Source organism: Canis lupus, chromosome 8, assembly GCF_048164855.1.
Source record: "Canis lupus baileyi chromosome 8, mCanLup2.hap1, whole genome shotgun sequence".
Taxonomy (NCBI): domain Eukaryota; kingdom Metazoa; phylum Chordata; class Mammalia; order Carnivora; family Canidae; genus Canis; species Canis lupus.
The window spans coordinates 51674182-51692305 of record NC_132845.1 but is presented as its reverse complement, the minus strand read 5'-3'; the positions used below and the strand labels follow the sequence as shown (position 1 = coordinate 51692305).

Genomic DNA, 18124 nt, shown 5'->3' with positions numbered 1-18124 from the left:
AATGTTAGTTCCTAGCTCTGTAGGTTTGCAGCCTGGGGGTCCGGCCTTCAAGTCTTTTTCTTTGCCTAGAACCTTCTGCCTGGCTCCCACACACACACACCCCATAACACAATTCAAGTCGTGGCCTGTGGCTAATTTATTGCTCAAGAATTTTGCTGCGAAATCTCTTAGGCCCTTGGGCCCTCTCCAAATGGTAAACATTTGCTAATCGTGAAAAACCACCGGGCTTAGTGAAAGATGGAATCTTGGAGATGCTAAGACTCCTCAAAGTCTTGGAGCCAGGTGAACGTTTCGAGAACCTGCAGCCACAGGCTGATTAAACAGTAGTTGTGGGGGATACTTGCCCAGGGGAGATGCAGTAGGTGTGTTTGGTACAGTTTCCAACTGTAGTTGTTGAGTGGTTCCTGTCCCCAGTATTAGGATGCATATAGAAATGACCCCAGGCAGGTGGGGTCTCTCTCCCAGGAGCTCGCAAACCACTAGTGAGAGGTGGACAGTTCCGTTGTTTCCATGCAGTGTGGTGGGTAGTGGTGAGGAAGGGCTGTGGAAACACAGAAGAGGGGTACCTCGTGCATTTCAGGGGTTTCACGGAGGGCTGCTTGGAAGAAGGGACATCGAAGCTGAGATCTAGAGGTAGGGAGGAATTTTCTCAGTGAAGGGAGGTGGGCAGGAGACCAAGGTATCAAGGACAGAGAAGAGCAGAGCATTTCAGTTTGGCTGGAAGGTGGTTGGGGGGCGGGAAGGGGGTGGCTCCAGTGGCAAAAGGTAAGTGGGAGGGGGAGGAAGGCGCCAGGATACAGGGGTCTTGAAGCCAGCTTCTCACACTGGAGTGTACAAATCACGGGGGAGTCTGGCTGGAGTGCAAATTCTAATTCAGGTCTGAGCTGGGACCTGAGATCCTGCTCTCCTAACGAGCCCCCACGTGACGGTGACGCCGCTGGCCCCGGGGCCACACTTTGATCACAGGGTCGTACACCACGATAAAGGCTTGGACGATCCCGGAGATACTGGTGAGCCGCTTTCGGCAAGGAATGGCAGGGTCACGTTTCAGCATTTCAGTTTGGCTCACTCTGGCTTCGAGGTGGAGAAGGGATTAAAGGGCGGGGGGAGGCAATTTATTTATTTTTTATAAATAAAATTTTACAGCCATGCCCCTTCGTTTATATACAATCCCTGGCTGAAGTCAACCTACGCTGGCAGAGCTGAATAATTGCAACAGGATCCTGAAAATATTTACTCTCTGGTTCTTTACAGAAAAAAATTGGTTGGAAGTAATCAGACTAGGACATCTCCAGATGAAGTAATCAGACTGGGATGTCTTCAGATGTCGCAGCAATCCAGGCCTGGGCAGGGGGCCCGAGGTGGGGACAGAAACAAGTGGCCCGAAAGACACAATAGTGTCCTGGCTAGGGCCGGGGCTTTTGACACCAAGAGATTTGTCTTCAAGTCCTGGGTCCTGCATTCCTCATCTGTGTGTCTCTCTACAAATTACCTGATCCTCTTGGAACCTTGATTCCCTCATCTATAAAATGGGATTAATAGTAGAAACTCCTTCATAGCAGTGAGTGAGGATTTAGTGAGATTGTGTTTAACGTTTTTAACCACTGGAAATGGGCAGTCAGTAGAGACATAATTATTGTTTGTTTTTTTTTTTTTGAGACATAATTATTGGAATAGTAGTTTGATTTAGTCTGCTTCTCTAAACTCTTCCCTCTGTTCCTTTTGCTGCTCATTCTCTCTCCACTGGAGGGGGTGTTTCCCTTTTATCCACTCAACCATCTCTCCAGCTCCTCCAGTTTTGTTCATCTCTTTCCTTGATGTCTACGGCGATCCACTCAATGAAAAGCTCCCACTCTGGGAACTCTGGTGGTCTGGTTACAAAAACCGGCCCCCGTCTTCCTTCTCTTCCCATACCAATGCCTTTGCGGTCTCTCCCATCAAGAAGGGGAGCCTTTTTCACTCACCCGTGAAACTGAAATGACTTTGTGACTTTTCTCTAGTCAATAGCATGTGGCGGAAGGGATGTGCTGGTTGCTGGCCTGGTCTGCCTCTGATTGTTCTCTTGCAGGCCTGCTGCCACTGTGGGAATAACTAGCCTGCTGGAGGATGCAAGCTCATGGGATCTAATCAGTCCTGTCACCCAATCTCATCACCAGCCACCTGTGGGACGCACTCATTAAGCCATCCCAGAATGACCTGACAACAAACTGAAACCCTTGAACAAATCCAGCCAAGACCAGTCACACTTGGCCCAGATTAGGAGAAGGACTCAGCTGGCCTGTAGCCTCCAAGAAATAATAGACATTGTTTTAAGCCACTGAGTTAGTCGTGGCTCAGTGATATCTTACTGGTTTGGAGGCTTAAAAACAATCAGGCATATGAGTGCGGCCACTGAAGTCCATACAGGCTGCCCTTGACTTCTATACATTTGACTTTCAAACGCCCAGACTTTGATACAAGTACTTGACTGACACCCCAAACCACTTGGCCCCAAGAATCTGGATTTCCCTCGTGAGCTGACGCAGTGGGGGGCTGGCCCACCACTCAGTGGTTCAGTTGGGCTGGTGTCACCATCTTTATGCCATGTGTTGACACAGTTGTTAGACTATGTTCCTGCACTTGCCCTTCTCTTGTAAAAATAAACGGAGGCTGGGAAAACGAGAGTGCTGATTCAGGTGATAAAATGCCACAGGTCTCTAAGGTAATCCAACGGAGACGTGGATTCCATGTGCCCAGAGTGGCCGAGCTTCAGCTGCGATCACATGCCAGCTCCTGTTGAACTGCTGGGTGGTGCGTTCAATTGTTAAGGAAAAGAACAACAGTGATGAAGGGCGTGTAGGAAACGGTATCTGTTAGGAATACATTTGGTGCCAACTTACAGAAACCTAACGTAGTGACTTAAGCAAACAAGAGTTTGGGATGTCTGGGTGGCTCAGTGGTTGAGCATGTGCCTTTGGCTCAGGGCATGATCTCCGGGCTCTGGGATCGAGTTCCGCATCGGGCTCCCTGCAGGGAGTCTGCTTCTCCCTCTGCCTGTGTCTCTGCTTCTCTCTGTGTGTCTCTCATGAATAAATAAATAAAATCTTACAAGAAAACCCCAAACAAATAGGGGCTTACTTTGCCGCGTCAGCCAGAGCCGAGAGGTGGGCAGCCAGCAGTTCAGGGGTGAATTAGGGAATAGCAGAAGATGGTGTCAAAGAAGTAATTAGGGAATATATAATTTCATAATCCTATGATTTATACTTGCCTTAGTCCTTGCATAATAAATGCTCAGTAAATGTTAGAACTGAAGTCCCAGCTCCACCATTCAGTGGTTGTAATCTTTTGGGGCAAGTCAGTTTTCTGGACACTAATTTCCTCATTTGCCAAATAGGGGTGGGGTGGGTAATCCTGTCCTTTATAAGCTTGTTGGGAACATCAAAGGGTAAAGTGTGTGAAATTGAGAAATGCTACCCAAATTTTAGCGGTTGTCCCCGAAGTGGTGCTCCATCATCTTTGGAACAGTAGGAAAGTGAATCCATTTTTTTCCTCTTTTTGAAAGATTTTATTTATTTGTCTATTTGAGGTGTGGGGGAGGGGCAGGGGGAGGGAAAGAAACAAGCAGACTCTGAATGGAGCCCCATATGGGGCTCGATCCCACGATCCTGAGGTCAGGACTCAAGCTAAAACCAAGAGTCAAGCACTCAACCCATAAAGCCACCCAAGGTGAATCCGTTTCTTAAGGAGGGGTCACCCTTGAGCACTCTGCCTAGCACCTCCCCACCACCAAGCTTCCTGTCCTTCAGGTCTGTGAGTGAGCAGTAGTTGTGAATATTTGTTCCCAAGAGAGGGGACATCTAGACAGAGGATCCACCATCCCCCATATCTCTTTCTTCCAAATTATATCATTTTCTTACAAGCTTTCTCTTTATTTCATTTCTCAAATGATATTTCATTTCCGTTGCTTGGGTCCTGGGTGGAAAGTTTAAGCTCGTGGTTCTCATCCCTCTAAAACAATCCATGAGGAGCTTTGTAAAATTATCCACACATGGTGGGGCACCTGGGTGGCTCAGTTGGTTAGGTGTCTGACTCTTGATTTTGGCTCAGGTCATGATCTCAGGGTCCTGAGATCAAGCCCTGCATCAGGCTCTGTGTTGGGTGTGGAGCCTCCTTGGTATTCTCTCTCCCTCCCACCCCACCCCACACTTGCCTCTCTCTCTCTTTCTTAAAAAAAAAATAAATAAATAAAATAAATTATCCACACTCAGGACTCCATCCTGGCCCAGTGAGGTCAGAAATTCAGGGAGTGGGATCCCTGGGTGGCTCAGCAGTTTAGCGCCTGCCTTTGGCCCATGGCATGATCCTGGGGACCCGGGATCAGGTCCCACGTTGGGTTCCCCGCATGGAGCCTGCTTCTCCCTCTGCCAGTGTCTCTGCCTCTCTCTGTGTCTCTCATGAATAAATAAATTAAATCTTAAAAAAAAAAAGAAAGAAAGAAAGAAAGAAAGAAAGAAAGAAAGAAAGAAAGAAAGAAAGAAAGAAAGAAAGAAAGAAACTCAGGGAGTACAGTCCAAGTCCAGGTATGGGTGCTTTTTACAGCTCCCTGGATGATTCTAGAATGCACCCAGGGTCGTGAACCACAGGGCCTTAGTCAGATTGCCCTGAGGTCAGAGAAGCTAGAACCACCATCTGGTATGTGTGAAGGATGCTTTGTGACAGACAGACAGCTGAAGACGTGGTGGTGGAGGTGAAATGATAAGAGTCCAGAATGGAATTCTTCAGCTGAGAGACACAGGGCAAAATATCACTACTCGGGCATAGAATTTAATCCCACTGGCAGTTCCTCTTTTCTCCAACCCCAAGGAGACGGAAACAAAATGAAAAAATTAATTTCTAAAAGGCATTGGAGAATCATCCTGGAATTTCTCAGCAAAAAAAAAAAAAAAAAAAAAAAAAAAGCTTCTTTATTCAGAGGCACACTGGCCTTGTTCTTTTTGTCTTCTAGCCTAGAGAGGACACACGTCATATACAGCCTGTCTTTACAAAATGCTGTCTCCTTTCATGAATATTCAGTGGTTTTGCCCACACTTTGTCTTAGCCTCCCTCCTCCCCCCACTACCATCTTCCGGGCAGTGACTTTGAGCTGGCACTTACAAAAAATTAAAGTCCATCAAGGCATCTTCCAATAAAGCTGGGTGTGTGTGTGTGTGTGGGGGGGGTGAGATTTAGGAGTCCTACTGCATGCCAGACTCAAACTAAAAGCTTTTAATGACATTATCTCATCAAAAGATCTCTAACTTCACGGTTTATTTAATCATTGGTCTCCTCGAATTAGGAGCTAGGTCTCTGATGGGTGACTGTCGATCCTTATCAAAATAAAACCATTAAGACATATTTCAACCATGGAGAACAATGGTGTGGCATTTGGAGATGGGGGTGCCCTTGGGGTTTTGCACAGTTAGAAAACCACAGGCTGAAAACACTGCTCTCTATCTTAAGCAAAGGATTTGTGATGATTGATGATTTTCCCCTCTGAGAAATACCTGGTTTCCAAAAGCACTCTAATTAGTAGGCATCTCCATTTTCCAAGTATCCAAAATACATTTGGCTGTCCTGTCATTAAACCCAGACCCGTGTCCTAGCTGAGAAGTCTGAGCCCTCCCAGGTCCAGCGGAGGCACGCCTGCCAGCCAAGTAACACTGTATTTCCTGCCCCGATGCAGTCAGGCAGGATCAACTGGTTCCCAGCAATGGGCAGGGGTCCTGCAGAGGTGCTAAAAGTCACACGTGAATATGGTGGCAGCACAAGATGGCAATTGAGTCAGTACCAAGAGCACAGCTGCCCTTGACAGTCACCTGACTCATACTGGCCTTTGCACGAGAGCAAAAGAAGCCTTTGTGATGTTAGCCTTGCAAACTGAAACGTTGGGACTCTTGGTGACAGCAGAGAAGCCCAGCCAAACGTAGTCCTGCCACAGGATGTGGAAGAGGGCTCCTATCATGACCCCTTTTGGGGAAATCCCATTGCAAGCCCCTCAGATTCTTGTGTTTGTACTAGATGGGGAGAAGATGCCCTCTTCAAGGACCCCAGGGACTTCCTTTATGAAACCCATCTCTGTTCACTCACGAAGTAAATAATCACCGAGTGCCACTTTGTGCCAGGGCCCGCACTGGCACTGGGGATTGATTGAGTGGTTAGCAAAACAGACTCTATCGCATTTTTGCCCGCAGCCTTCAGTGTGCTGGATGAGACAGGCGCTGGACAAACAAGCATGCCAATTAGTGCCCAATAACTAGTGGAGGTGAATGCTTTGCAGGAAGGAGGTTCCTGCGACTCTGTAAATCAAAAGGGACGTTACAGCAGCCCAGGGGGATTAGAGAAGGCCTCCCTGAAATTTTGAAGCCCAGCACCCTAACCATGAGGGTCTATCTCCAGGTGTCACCCTTGCAGAACACTTAACTGTGTGCAGAGCTCTGAGCCAGATGCTTGGCACACGCTGCCCTCACTTGACCAGTGCAACATTCCTAGGAGGTGTCCCACTTTACAGGTGAGAAAACCGGGGGCTCAGCAAAATGAGGTCACGTGCCCCACATAGTAAGTACAGACAGGGGTTCGAATCCACATCTGCTTGGCCACATCACTCCCACTCATTTCTGGCCCTTGCAAACTGAGCCAAGGAGCCTAGTCATGCAGGAAGTCCCCCCTCATGAGGCCCACAGTGGAAGATCAAAATGAAACCAGCAGGCAGATGTTTGCAAGTTGCCTGGAAAAGCCACCCACCATTGGGGGGGGGGGGGACAGCTTTCTCCCCACTTCCCAAGCCCCTCCTTAAAAGCTCCAGTTTCCTTTTTTCATTTTTACAGCGTCCCCTCCCCCACTCCCCAGAGGACTGACTTCTACTTTCAGCAGACAGGAAGGCGTGGGCTGCTGGCCCTACAGTAGCCGGGCCACTGACAGGGGATGGCTTCCCTCCAAGCTTAACCCAGATGCAAATGATAGGTACATACCAGCTCTTTCTCCTCTTGGCTTCGTGCTGTGTTTCCCTTTCTCCCCAGAATAGAAGCAGGAAGGCCTTTAGGTAGCTGCAGGGAAGTGTTAGCAGATATGAGCCCATTGCCTTGTCTTACAGGAGGACTGAACTGATTCCACATATAGATGCATTTACACTCATTCTGACACATGCTTAGCATGTAGGTGTGTGTGGACACACACGCGTGCACAGATATACCTGCTCTTACACTCTAACACACACGCTCATAGCTAACCCTTTAAGACACTCACTGGATTCCAGGCAGTTTTCTAGGTCTAGGCAAATGGATGCTGATCGCCAGCGGGCCAGATCCAGCCTGCCACCTGTTTGTGTAAATAAAGTTTTATTGGAACCCAGCCATGCGCATTCAGTAATGCAATATCCACGGCTGCTTTTTGCCACCCAGGTTGCGACAGTGACCACATGGCCTGCAAAACCTGAAATATTTACTACCTGGCCCTTTACAGGGAAAGTTTCCCAGGTCCTGTTCTAAGTAAAAACTCTACAAGGTATAACTGCTGCAGAGCTTATCACCTTAAAACTTAATGGCTTAGAAACAGCCACCACCATTATTATATTTTATGATTCTGTGTGTTAACTGAGCTCTGCTGGCAGTTCTGCTCCATGTCATGTCAGCTAGGACCACAGTCCCTTACAGGAGGGCTCACTCCTAAAGGGGGCAGTTGGTGCTGCTGTGGGCTGTGAGCTCAGCTGGCACCGAGGACAAACGACTGTGCCTTGGTTTCCCTCCACAGGGACTTACTTTCTGGCTCTGGCATCTCCTAGCTTGGCCGCTGGGTTCCAAGAGGTGGTGTTCCCCATTTGCAAATGCAGAAGAACTGCAGATCTTCTAAGGCCCAGATTCTACTGGTCAGAACAAACCACACGCCCAGCCCAGGCTCATGGGGAAGTGACGAGGACTCCGCCTATCAGTGGCCAGACTGGCAAAGAATTTGCAGCCACCTTTAATCCACCAGAGTAAGTACCCTTTTTTCATTTTAGACACAGGGACACCGAGGCACAGAATGGTTAAATAACCTGCCCAGCAACACCCAACTAGTGACACACACAACCTCATACACACTCATTCACACAAATATGCCCATGCATATGCAGTCACACACTACACATATATCCATCACACACACATTCATAGTTCACATCCATATATACAGCGATATGGTCACATATTTACATTTTCATGTAGACCCCAAGTCCTCATGCTCATGCAAGGTTACATATATGCACATGCATATTTGCACATAAACGTTCACCTATGCATGCATACTCACACATGCACACACTCCAGGCATACACACACTCACACACACACCCTCCACATCCACATGCATAATCACACGTATCCACATGCATGAACACACATATGTACAGCTTGATCCATCTCCACCGACCGCGGTAATTTGCTTCAAGGATCCAGAAGCCTTTTCCTCCTCTTTTTTGAACAAGTAAGTCATTCTGAGGCCAGAAAACCCTCCTGCCTTCCTGCAATTGTGCAAAGCCTCTCTCTATACAAAGAGGTCCATAGGCGGGACCCTGGATCCCTAGCCCCACTTAGAATGGCCACAGGGCGTGAGACCCACTCACCTTTGTTGACGTTAGATGTGAGGAACAGGGAAGTTAAGGACGTTGTCCGGGATCATACAGCAGAAGCTGCTGAGCTGGCTAACCTCCGGGCATTCAGCTGGGCTGGGTGCTGGGGGCTCAGTGGTGCTCGACGAACGGCTGAGTCCTGAGCGCTTGTTCAGTAATGATTGTTTTTAAGAGACCTGACTCATTTAGAAGCAGTTTTAGGTTCACCAAAGTTGATTGGAAGGTACAGAGGTTTACCATATACCCCCTGCCTCTGTACATGCATGGCCTTCCCCTTTCAACATCCTCCACCGAAGTGGTACATATGTTATAAGTGATGAGCCTACATCAATGCATCATAATCACCCAAAGTTCATGGCTTTTACCTCCAGGTTCATTTGTGAGTTTTACATTTTATGGTTTGGGATGGATGTATAATGACATGTATCCACCATTATAGTATCATATAGAGTATTTTCACTCCCCTAAAAACCCTGTGCGTCTGGTCTATTCATTCCTCCTTTCCCCATAACATCTGAGATCCACTGATCTTTTTATTTATTTATTTTTAAAGATTTTTAAAAAGTAATCTCTACACCCAACGTGGGACTCGAACCTACTACCCCACGATCAAGCATCTCGTGGTCTACCAGCCAGGAGCTCCAACTACTGATCTTTTTAATGTCTCTCTAGTTTTGCCTTTTCCAGAAGGTCATATAGTCAGAATCCTACAGTATGGGGTCCTTTTCAGACTGGCTTCTTCCACTTAGTAATATGCATTTAAGTTTCCTCCATGTCTTTTCATGGCTTGAGAGCTCGTTTCTTTTTAGTGCTGGATAATATCCAGTCATCTGGATACACCACAGCTCATTTATTCAGTCACTTTACTGAAGGACATCTTGGTTGCTTCGGTATTCATTTTTATTCGTGACTGTAGAAAGCAGGTAGAACAGAAATGCTCCCCAAACCTTATGAATCACACACCAAGGATGTCAGACAGTGAGGATGTAGAAAAGAAATGTCCATCTTTCCTCCCTCATTTGGTCACCATCTATCCCAGCCATCTTCAGACCTAGCCAGGCATTACAGTGACATGGGGAGATTTTAAAAAATATTGCTGCCTGAGTCCCATTCAGTTGGTCTGTGCTGGGGCCTGAGTGTCACGATTCTTTTTTTTTTTTTTTTTAAGATACTCAAGTGATTCTAATGGAGACTTTAAAAACCACTGGTCCTCGGGATCCCTGGGTGGTGCAGCGGTTTGGCGCCTGCCTTTGGCCCAGGGCGCGATCCTAGAGACCCGGGATCGAATCCCACATCGGGCTCCTGGTGCATGGAGCCTGCTTCTCCTTCTGCCTCTCTCTCTCTCTCTGTGACTATCATAAAAAATTAAAAAAAAAAAGATATATTTTTAAAAACCACTGGTCCACCAAAATCCCACTGTAGGTGGAAGGTTCTTCTGGTGGCTCTTGAGTAGAAATTGAAGGTTGTCTGTTGGAAGTTTAAAACAAGTGGATCTGGGTTTGCCAATGCAGTGCTGTTTTGGCATATTTATTTCGATGAAATGTGAAGGCTCCAGCAGGACATGCTCTCTTCATTTGTCTGCTTTCAAACACCATCCTCTCTCACCTTCCACCAGCTGCTTCACACATTTAGTTACTGGCCTGGCACCTGGAGTCATTCGGTCTTACTGACCGTGGGACCTGGCTTTGGCCAAGGTGATCCATGTGTCTCAGTTTGTCCAAGGTTTTCCAAGTTCAGCACAGAAAATCCCATGTCCCAGGAGCCTTCCTCAATCCTGAGCAAACTGGACAGGTCATCACCCTATTTTGACACTTCCTTTTTTTTTTTTTTTTTTTTAAAGATTTTGTTTATTCATGGGAGAGAAACAGAAAGAGGCAGAGACGTAGGCAGAAAGAGAAGCAGGCTCCCTACGGTGAGCCTGATGCAGGACTTGATTCCAGGACCCTGGCATCACCACCTGAGCCAAAGGTAAATGCTTGACCCCTGAGCCCCTATTTTGACCCTTCTTATTAGAAAGTGAAGACAGACCCACAAATCACTCTAAAACACCTGTTCTCAATGCCAGCTGCACATGAGAATCACCTGGGTAGTATTAATAACTACCCTTAGCAGGTCCCAGAATTACACTCCATTCCACTCTCAAGTGACTGTTACACCCCCAGAGATTCTGATGTCATTGATCCATGTGCAGCTGGGGAATTGAGGATTTTTAAAAGCTCCCCCCAGTGATTCTAATGTAAAGGTGGAGGCAAAGAGCCTTGAGCAAGGTCAGAGAGAATTAGCTACCAGGGGGATTGCTCTGGAAAGGAGCAGATGAAGCAAGCCACCCAAATGAAGAGACATCACAGAAGAAACAATGCAATTTGACTTCAGAACTGTGAGTAAAGTCCCTTTATCTCTCTGAGCCTCAGTTTCTTTCTTTCTTTCTTTCTTTCTTTCTTTCTTTCTTTCTTTCTTTCTTTCTTTCTTTCTTTTTTTTAAAGATTTTATTTATTTATTTGAGAGAGAGGGAGCATGTGCATGAGTGAGAGAGCAGAAGCAGGAGCAAGGGCAGGGGCAGAGGGAGAGAGAGAAGCAGGCTCCTGCTGAGCAGGGAGCCTGACTCAGGGCTCCATCCCAGGGACCTGAGATCATGACCTGAGCCAAAGGCAAACGTTTAATCACCTGAGCCACCCAGGTGCCCCTGAGCCTCAGTTCCTTGATCTATAAAATGGGAACCTCCCATAAAATAAAGCATGCAAGGTGTAGGCACGGAAAATGATTGATGCTCATAGAATAATAACAACATGCCATTTATCCAGTGCCCAAAGTGTGCTAAATACTTTTCAGTCTCTGACTCATTTGGGCCTAGGAGGTAGCTAGTGTTCTTATTTCCACTGTAGACTCAGAATGGTCTGTAGTTGAAGGAACCACAGAAATACCCTGGTTCTGTTAAATTATTTTTGCCAGAGAGCCAGGCCAAGATGCAAGTGACCCAGATAAATCAGAAACTGACCCTGGGAATCTAGAAGGATGCATGCTGGCCTTGGATTCATTTTTCAAAATGAAAATAGCTTTCTTGTTTGTGACCATAGATATCATAAAGATAAATAAAATAAAAAGTTCAAATAATGCAGAATCCTGTGAGAAAGAAGTGAAGATCTTCAGGGCCAAGCTTCTCCCATGACACCAGGAGTGGAAGAGAAGGGCTGCCCTAGCAAATCCCCACCCACCCACCCATCGGCCCCTTGCCCATCCCTTTAGGAAAAAAAACAACATCAGTTCCCATGACATCATCTCCCGCCTTGGAGCTGGTATGTTGGGGACAATGGCAGGATATGGAGTTCCAAAGAGTTCTGACATCAGCCTCATTGGAAAGGGCTCCTGGAGCTGGGACTTTCCCCTGATCAAGGCCTCTGTGAGGGACCATTTCAGCTTGCACCCAGAGCTGTCCCCAGAGTGACTAATAATAATGATCTTGATTGAACACTCACAATGTGTCAGACATCAGTCAGAGGGTGAATTAACTCATAAAATCCTTGTCCCCACCTAGCAGTTAGGTACCTTCTTATGGAAGAAGCAGCAGGCTCAGAGAGGCAGATAACTTGCCCAAGGTCACACAGCTGGTAAGCAGCAGAGTCAGGATGGGCACTGGTTCCAGAGCCACGTGCTCTGCATCAAGAAGCTGATGTGATAAAAAAAAAAAAAAAAAAAAAGAAGAAGAAGAAGAAGCTGATGTGATGCTCAGAAGAACCGTATGGGGCAGGTCTGTTTAGAATCCTCATCAGATAAATGACAATATCAGGGCTCTGAGAGGTGGAATGACTTGCTCAGGGTCATACAACTAAGGAGCAGAGTGCCAGGAAAGAAGTTCACCTGCCTTCAGAGCTGGTCCTTATTTTTTTTTATTTTGATTTTTTAAAAGATTTTATCTATTCATGAGAGACACAGACACACACACACACACACAGAGAGAGAGAGAGAGAGAGGGGCAGAGACAGGCAGAAGGAGAAGCAGGCTCCCTGCAGGGAGTCCGATGTGGGGCTTGATCCCAGGACCCCAGGATCACAACCTGAGCCAAAGGCAGATGCTCAACCGCAGAGCCACCCAGGTGTCCCCAGAGCTGGCTCTTAGAATCAGGTTTCCTTAACTCCAGCCCTTGAGGTACAACCTTCATGGTGCTTGCTACATCAGTGTACCTTATGAGTTTAATCTTTTTTATTAACGTTGACTTCTTTCTCTAGCCTTATTCCCAACAATATCTTTTAAATTGTTGCTTTAATGTGCTAGTTATATGTATTTTTCTAATACATTAAACAGCTACTAAAGTAAATCACAGGAGCACCTGGGTGGCATTGTCAGTCAAGAGTCTTGGTTTGGGACCAGGTCATGATTTCTGGGTTGTGGGATTGGGTCCTGCTTCAGGCTCCACGCTCTGCATAGAGTCCTGCTTGAGATTGAGATTCTCTCTCCCTCTTCCTCTGTTTGTGCTCTCTCTCTCTCTCTCTAATAAATCTTTAAAAAGATTAACCATCTGTATTACATCCCACCAATTATACCTGTACTCACTTAAAAAAAACACAAGAGTTTCTCTGACCAGACATGAATTCCACCTTCTTTAAGGAGTTTGCAGGGGCAGCCGTTTTGGTCTATGAGGTGACCTTGAGGATGGAAGTCATGAACTGAGGATGGCTGAGCAGGAATAGAGAGTCTGGATCCCTGCTGACACTTGGAGATTCCATCCCAGTTCTTTCTGAGCTGATGATTCTCCAGAATCTATCTATCTATCTATCTATCTATCTATCTATCTATCTATCTATCTATCTATCTTTCTTTCTTTCTTTCTTTCTTTCTTTCTTTCTCTCTCTCTCTTTCTCTCTCTTTCTTTCTTTCTTTCTTTCTTTCTTTCTTTCTTTCTTTCTTTCTTTCTTTCTTTCTTTCTTTCTTTCTTTCAAGATTTTATTTATTTATTCATGAGAGACACAGAGAGAGAGGCAGAGACACAGGCAGAGGGAGAAGCAGGCTCCACGCGCACGGAGCCGGACATGGGACTCGGTCCTGAGTCCCCAGGATCAGGCCCTGCGCTGAAGGCGGCGCTAAACCGCTGAGCCACCGGGGCTGCCCTCCAGAATCTTTCTTATGTGTGACAGAAATAAACTTTTATCTTAGACTTGTTCTTTTGAAATTTTGTTGTAAGCAGGAAAACTTAACCCTAGCTGATTCAGCTGCTTACAAAAATGGGAAGATGTCTCATTCAGATTCGAATGCAAATTGCTATTTTCACTTAAAAAATAAGATCTGGCTACACTGGGGCCCACATTCCCAAGTGGCAACCCTGGGGCTGGGACCGAGGAGGGGCTGTCGCCTTTATTCTCAGCTTGAGTGCCTGTCTCCAGTTCACACAGTCCTCACTAATCACAATGGACAATCCTCCCAATGCCCCCATCTATATTGCCTCCCTGCTCCTGTAGGCATTTGAGTTTGTGAACCCTGTGTCTCAGAGCCTCAGTTTCCCCATTAGCAAAACTGGACTAACAGTAGAACCTCTTAGGCTTTTGGGGCAGTGGGAAGTTTAGATATGTTACTAGATGTAAAGCGCTTTCCAAAGTGCTCTCCACCTGTCACAGCAGTGACTAATAATAATGCTCTTATTGGGACTGTTACCTTTCTTTTCAATATTGGAAGGAATTTGACTTTTTTGGTGGATGATCCAAAAGCGAAAGAAGAGAAAGCCGGGCACAGCCCAGGCTCCAGCAAGAGTTTCTCGGGTGTGATCATGCCTGAGGGTGACTTTTCTTGCTGGACCAGGGACAAATGCTACCATGGTTATTTCCTCCCTCTCTCTTTTAAAGGGTGAGCAGCTCATCGCTTTCACAGAGGATGGGGCTGCCTATGATCTTCTTCAGGCACTTTCCAGCTTCTTCTTTGGCATCCCCCTGCAAGGTCTGGGGACCTGCCATGCCTGGGCTGTCTGCCAGCACTCCTCCATCAGCCTGGGGCTGAGGCAAGGCAGCCAATGCAGTGAGGAGGGGGGATTCCGGGTTAGCCCACAGCACAGGGGAGAGTGGAATTTTTCCCTTTGCCCCCATCCAAGGCTGGTACCTCCCAAGAAAGGCCACATAAAAGGGGGGAAGGAGACAGACACACATTGTGCATCCTGAGGTCTGGGGGGATAGGCTGGCAGGGGTCACCCTCAGCATGTTCAGGGGTGCTGCACTCGCTTCCACTCTGAAGGCTGCCTCCTGACCTGCAGCTCAGGCCCAAGAGCCCTTAGTCAGCCCTGGTGGGACACTCCATGCACGTGCAGGAGAGCAGAAAGTGCTGGAGAGTTAGAGCCCTCAGGGCAACCCTTGGGCACTTGGGATCCGATCCTGGCTCTCTGATTCACAAGCTGTGTGATCTTCAGCAAGTTACCTAACATCTCTGAGCTCCAGTCAGCTATCCCAGCATCACCCTGGTGACTAGTCCTGTCCATGTCTCCTTAGGCCATGGGCAGGGGTTTCTCGAGCACATCTCCCAGGTCCAGATGTGCTGAGTTACCCAGTGTGGGCAATCCTAGTGTTACGGAGGGTCAGTGGTGCTCTGCAGTGATTCACAATTTACATTCCCATGGAGAGTGTGTGTGCTTTTCCCAGGCTGTTGAATACCCTTTACAAGCAGAATCATGATATGCTCATTCTTTACCTTGCTTTGTTTCCCCTTGCCATGGATATTGGAGATCTTTCCAAATCAGCCCATCTAGATATGCCTCATAAAAAAAACCATTTTGTTGAATGATATCATAATTATAGAAAAGTGCACAGCACAGTGAATCTTCAGAGTGAAAAACACCTATGTAACCACTACTTAAATCCAGAAACAGAATGTTACTCTCATCAAAGAAGCCCCTCTGCCTGCCTCTCCCCTCTCCCAACCAAAATGCGCTTATAAATAATATGTACCCCCTTTATTTTAGGGGAGGAGAGACAGAGGGAGAGGAGAAAGAGAATCTTAAGTAGGCTCAGTGCCCTGTGTGGAGCCTGACTCGGGGCTTAATCTCATGACCCCGGATCATGGCCTGAGCTGAAATCAAGAGTCAGATGCTTAGCCCACCGAGCTACCCAGGCCCCAATAATATGTACTCTTGTTGTCTTTTTGTTTAGCTTTTTTAGCTAAACATTATGTTTATGAGGTCTTTTTAAAAAGATTTTATTTATTTATTTATTTATTTATTTATTTATTTATTTATTTGAGAGCATAGGCAGGGGGAGGGGTCGAGGCAGAGGGAGAGGGAGAAGCAGTCTCCACACTGAGCAGGGAGCCCATTGTGGGGCTGGAACTCAGGACCCCAAGATCATGACCTGAGCCTAAGGCAGATGTTTAACTGACTGAGCCGCCCAGATGCCCCTGTTTGTGAGATTTATTCACGTTGTTGCATGTAGCAACATCCAGCAAGGTCTGGAGACATGGTTGTCACAACTTGGAGAGGTGGGAACTGCTGGCGTCTAGTGGATGGGGTCCAGGCGTGCCCCCCTGCACCCTGCAACTCATAAAACAGCCCCCTTCCCCGCAACAGAGATCATCTGGCCCCAAAATGTCAGCTGTGCTGAAGTTGAGGAAGCCTGTTGCTTCGTCCAGGCTAAGGACTTTGGATTTTATCTTAAGAGAGAGGATGAGAAACCCGGATCAGGTGTATATTGAGATTAACCGCCCAACTATTTTCCAAAGCAGTTGGGTTCTCATTCTTTAGTGACGCCTGCATCCTTTTCCATGATGTGGGCACATCCTGTTACCAGTTCCCATCGATTAACTTTACACCATTTCCAATCTTTTGGCCACTACATCAGCACCAGATGAGAGCCCTTGTAACAGTCTGTGTAGACGGCATACTGCATGAGGATGTAAACACATACACATTCTCTCTTTCACCCACAGATTCTCTTTCTGGAGACTCCAGACAATGGGAGGGCAATGGAAGATTCATTTAAATGTAAATTTCCTCCCCCCTCTCAACATGTTTAACATCGAACTGACTTACAGAAATAGCTCCTGTCATCTTGGCTTCTGCTGAGGATTCACATCTTGTGCAAGTGGACACATGATCTGGAAAGATAAACAGGAAGTCCCTCGAGGCACAGAGACATGGGACAGGCCTCTGCTCCTCTGTGAGCTGGGACTCAAATAGCTGAGTGCCAGCCAGGGTGGAGCCCAGGCTAGAGCTGACCCTCCTCTGCCTACCAACAGGACTGACCAGCTCTGGGATGATTTACAATTTTTTCCCCCTAAATGCTTCATCTGAACTAATTCTACTTTGGAATTGATCTCTGGTATCTCAGGGTCTTTTATTTTTGTCTAAAATCCAAGTAACAGTTAATGCTTGGATTTCAAATGCATTGTTTTAAACCATAACTACATAATCTGTTTTGCTCATTTTTACCTCGCCTATTTTTCAAGTGGCTGTGTGAACAATTATTTTTATATTAACTCTGAATGTTACAATAAAGTCAATAGAACAGAAAATTAATTAATTAATTAATTTATTTATAAAGATTTTATTTATTTATTCATGAGAGACAGAGAGAGAGAGAGAGAGGCAGAGACACAGGCAGAGGGAGAAGCAAGCTCCATGCAAGGAGCCCGACGTGAGACTCGATCCCGGGACTCTAGGATCACACCCTGGGCCAAACCGCTGAGCCACCCAGGGATCCCCTAGAACAGAAAATTTAAAATGCCCATGACGTTAAGGAAGACAGCCCAGATTCGTTCACTTACTCTCAATAAGAATTAAATTTAGCTCTGAGCTTTCCGGTAGCCAACGCAAAAAGTGAAACATGATGCTTCGCACGATTTTTTTGTTTTCTAATCAAAGGAAAATGGCACATCATTAGCTGAGATAATTCTTTTCTCTTCTTTTCTTTTTTAAAAGAATTTATTTATTTATTCACGAGAGACACACAGAGAGAAGCAGAGACACAGGAAGAGGGAGGGGCAGGCTCCACGCAGGGAGCCCGGTGCGGGACTTGATCCTGGGACTCCGTGATCATGACCTGAGCCATAGGCAGATGCTCAACCGCTGGGCCACCCAGGTGTCCCCGAGATGATTATTTTCTTGATTCTAAGTTCTGAAAGGGGCTGAACCCCCAACTGCCACATGGACAGTAGTGGAGTTGATAGGTGGTCAGGATGGTCCTTGGAGATGGAAAGTAACTTGTTCAAGGTCACACAGCTGGGCAATGCCGGGGCCGAGTTGCAAACAGGAGAATTTAGACACCTTAAATATCTACCTAAGTACCAGGTACACCTTAGGGCATTTGGTATAATTGTGAGGGCGGGAGGAGGCTGAAGTTTACAGAGTAGCTGACTTAAACTGAATTCGGCCTTCTAAGAGCCATATGACTCTGGGCAATTTAACTCGTGGGGCCTCAGTTTCTTGATCTGAAAAATGGATAGATAATGGCCCCAACTTCAGAGAGTACTGTGAGGACTTAGTAAATTGATTCCTGGGGAGGGTTTAGCATAGAATCTGGCAAAGATGGTACCCATCAA

The 18124-nt window shown here is 46.7% G+C and overlaps 2 long non-coding RNA genes across 2 annotated transcripts; one reads left to right on the top strand and one right to left on the bottom strand.

Moving 5' to 3' along the window:
* Window positions 1-84: 84 nt before the first annotated feature.
* Window positions 85-7967, bottom strand: LOC140638507 (uncharacterized). Its single transcript, XR_012035537.1, has 3 exons — window positions 7773-7967; window positions 6987-7061; window positions 85-541 (listed from the first exon to the last, which is right to left on the bottom strand). It is a non-coding gene; the product is annotated as an uncharacterized lncRNA (long non-coding RNA).
* On the top strand, window positions 7770-16987 carry LOC140638506 (uncharacterized). Its single transcript, XR_012035536.1, has 3 exons — window positions 7770-7987; window positions 10461-10588; window positions 16514-16987. It is a non-coding gene; the product is annotated as an uncharacterized lncRNA (long non-coding RNA).
* The last annotated feature ends 1137 nt before the right edge of the window (window positions 16988-18124 follow it).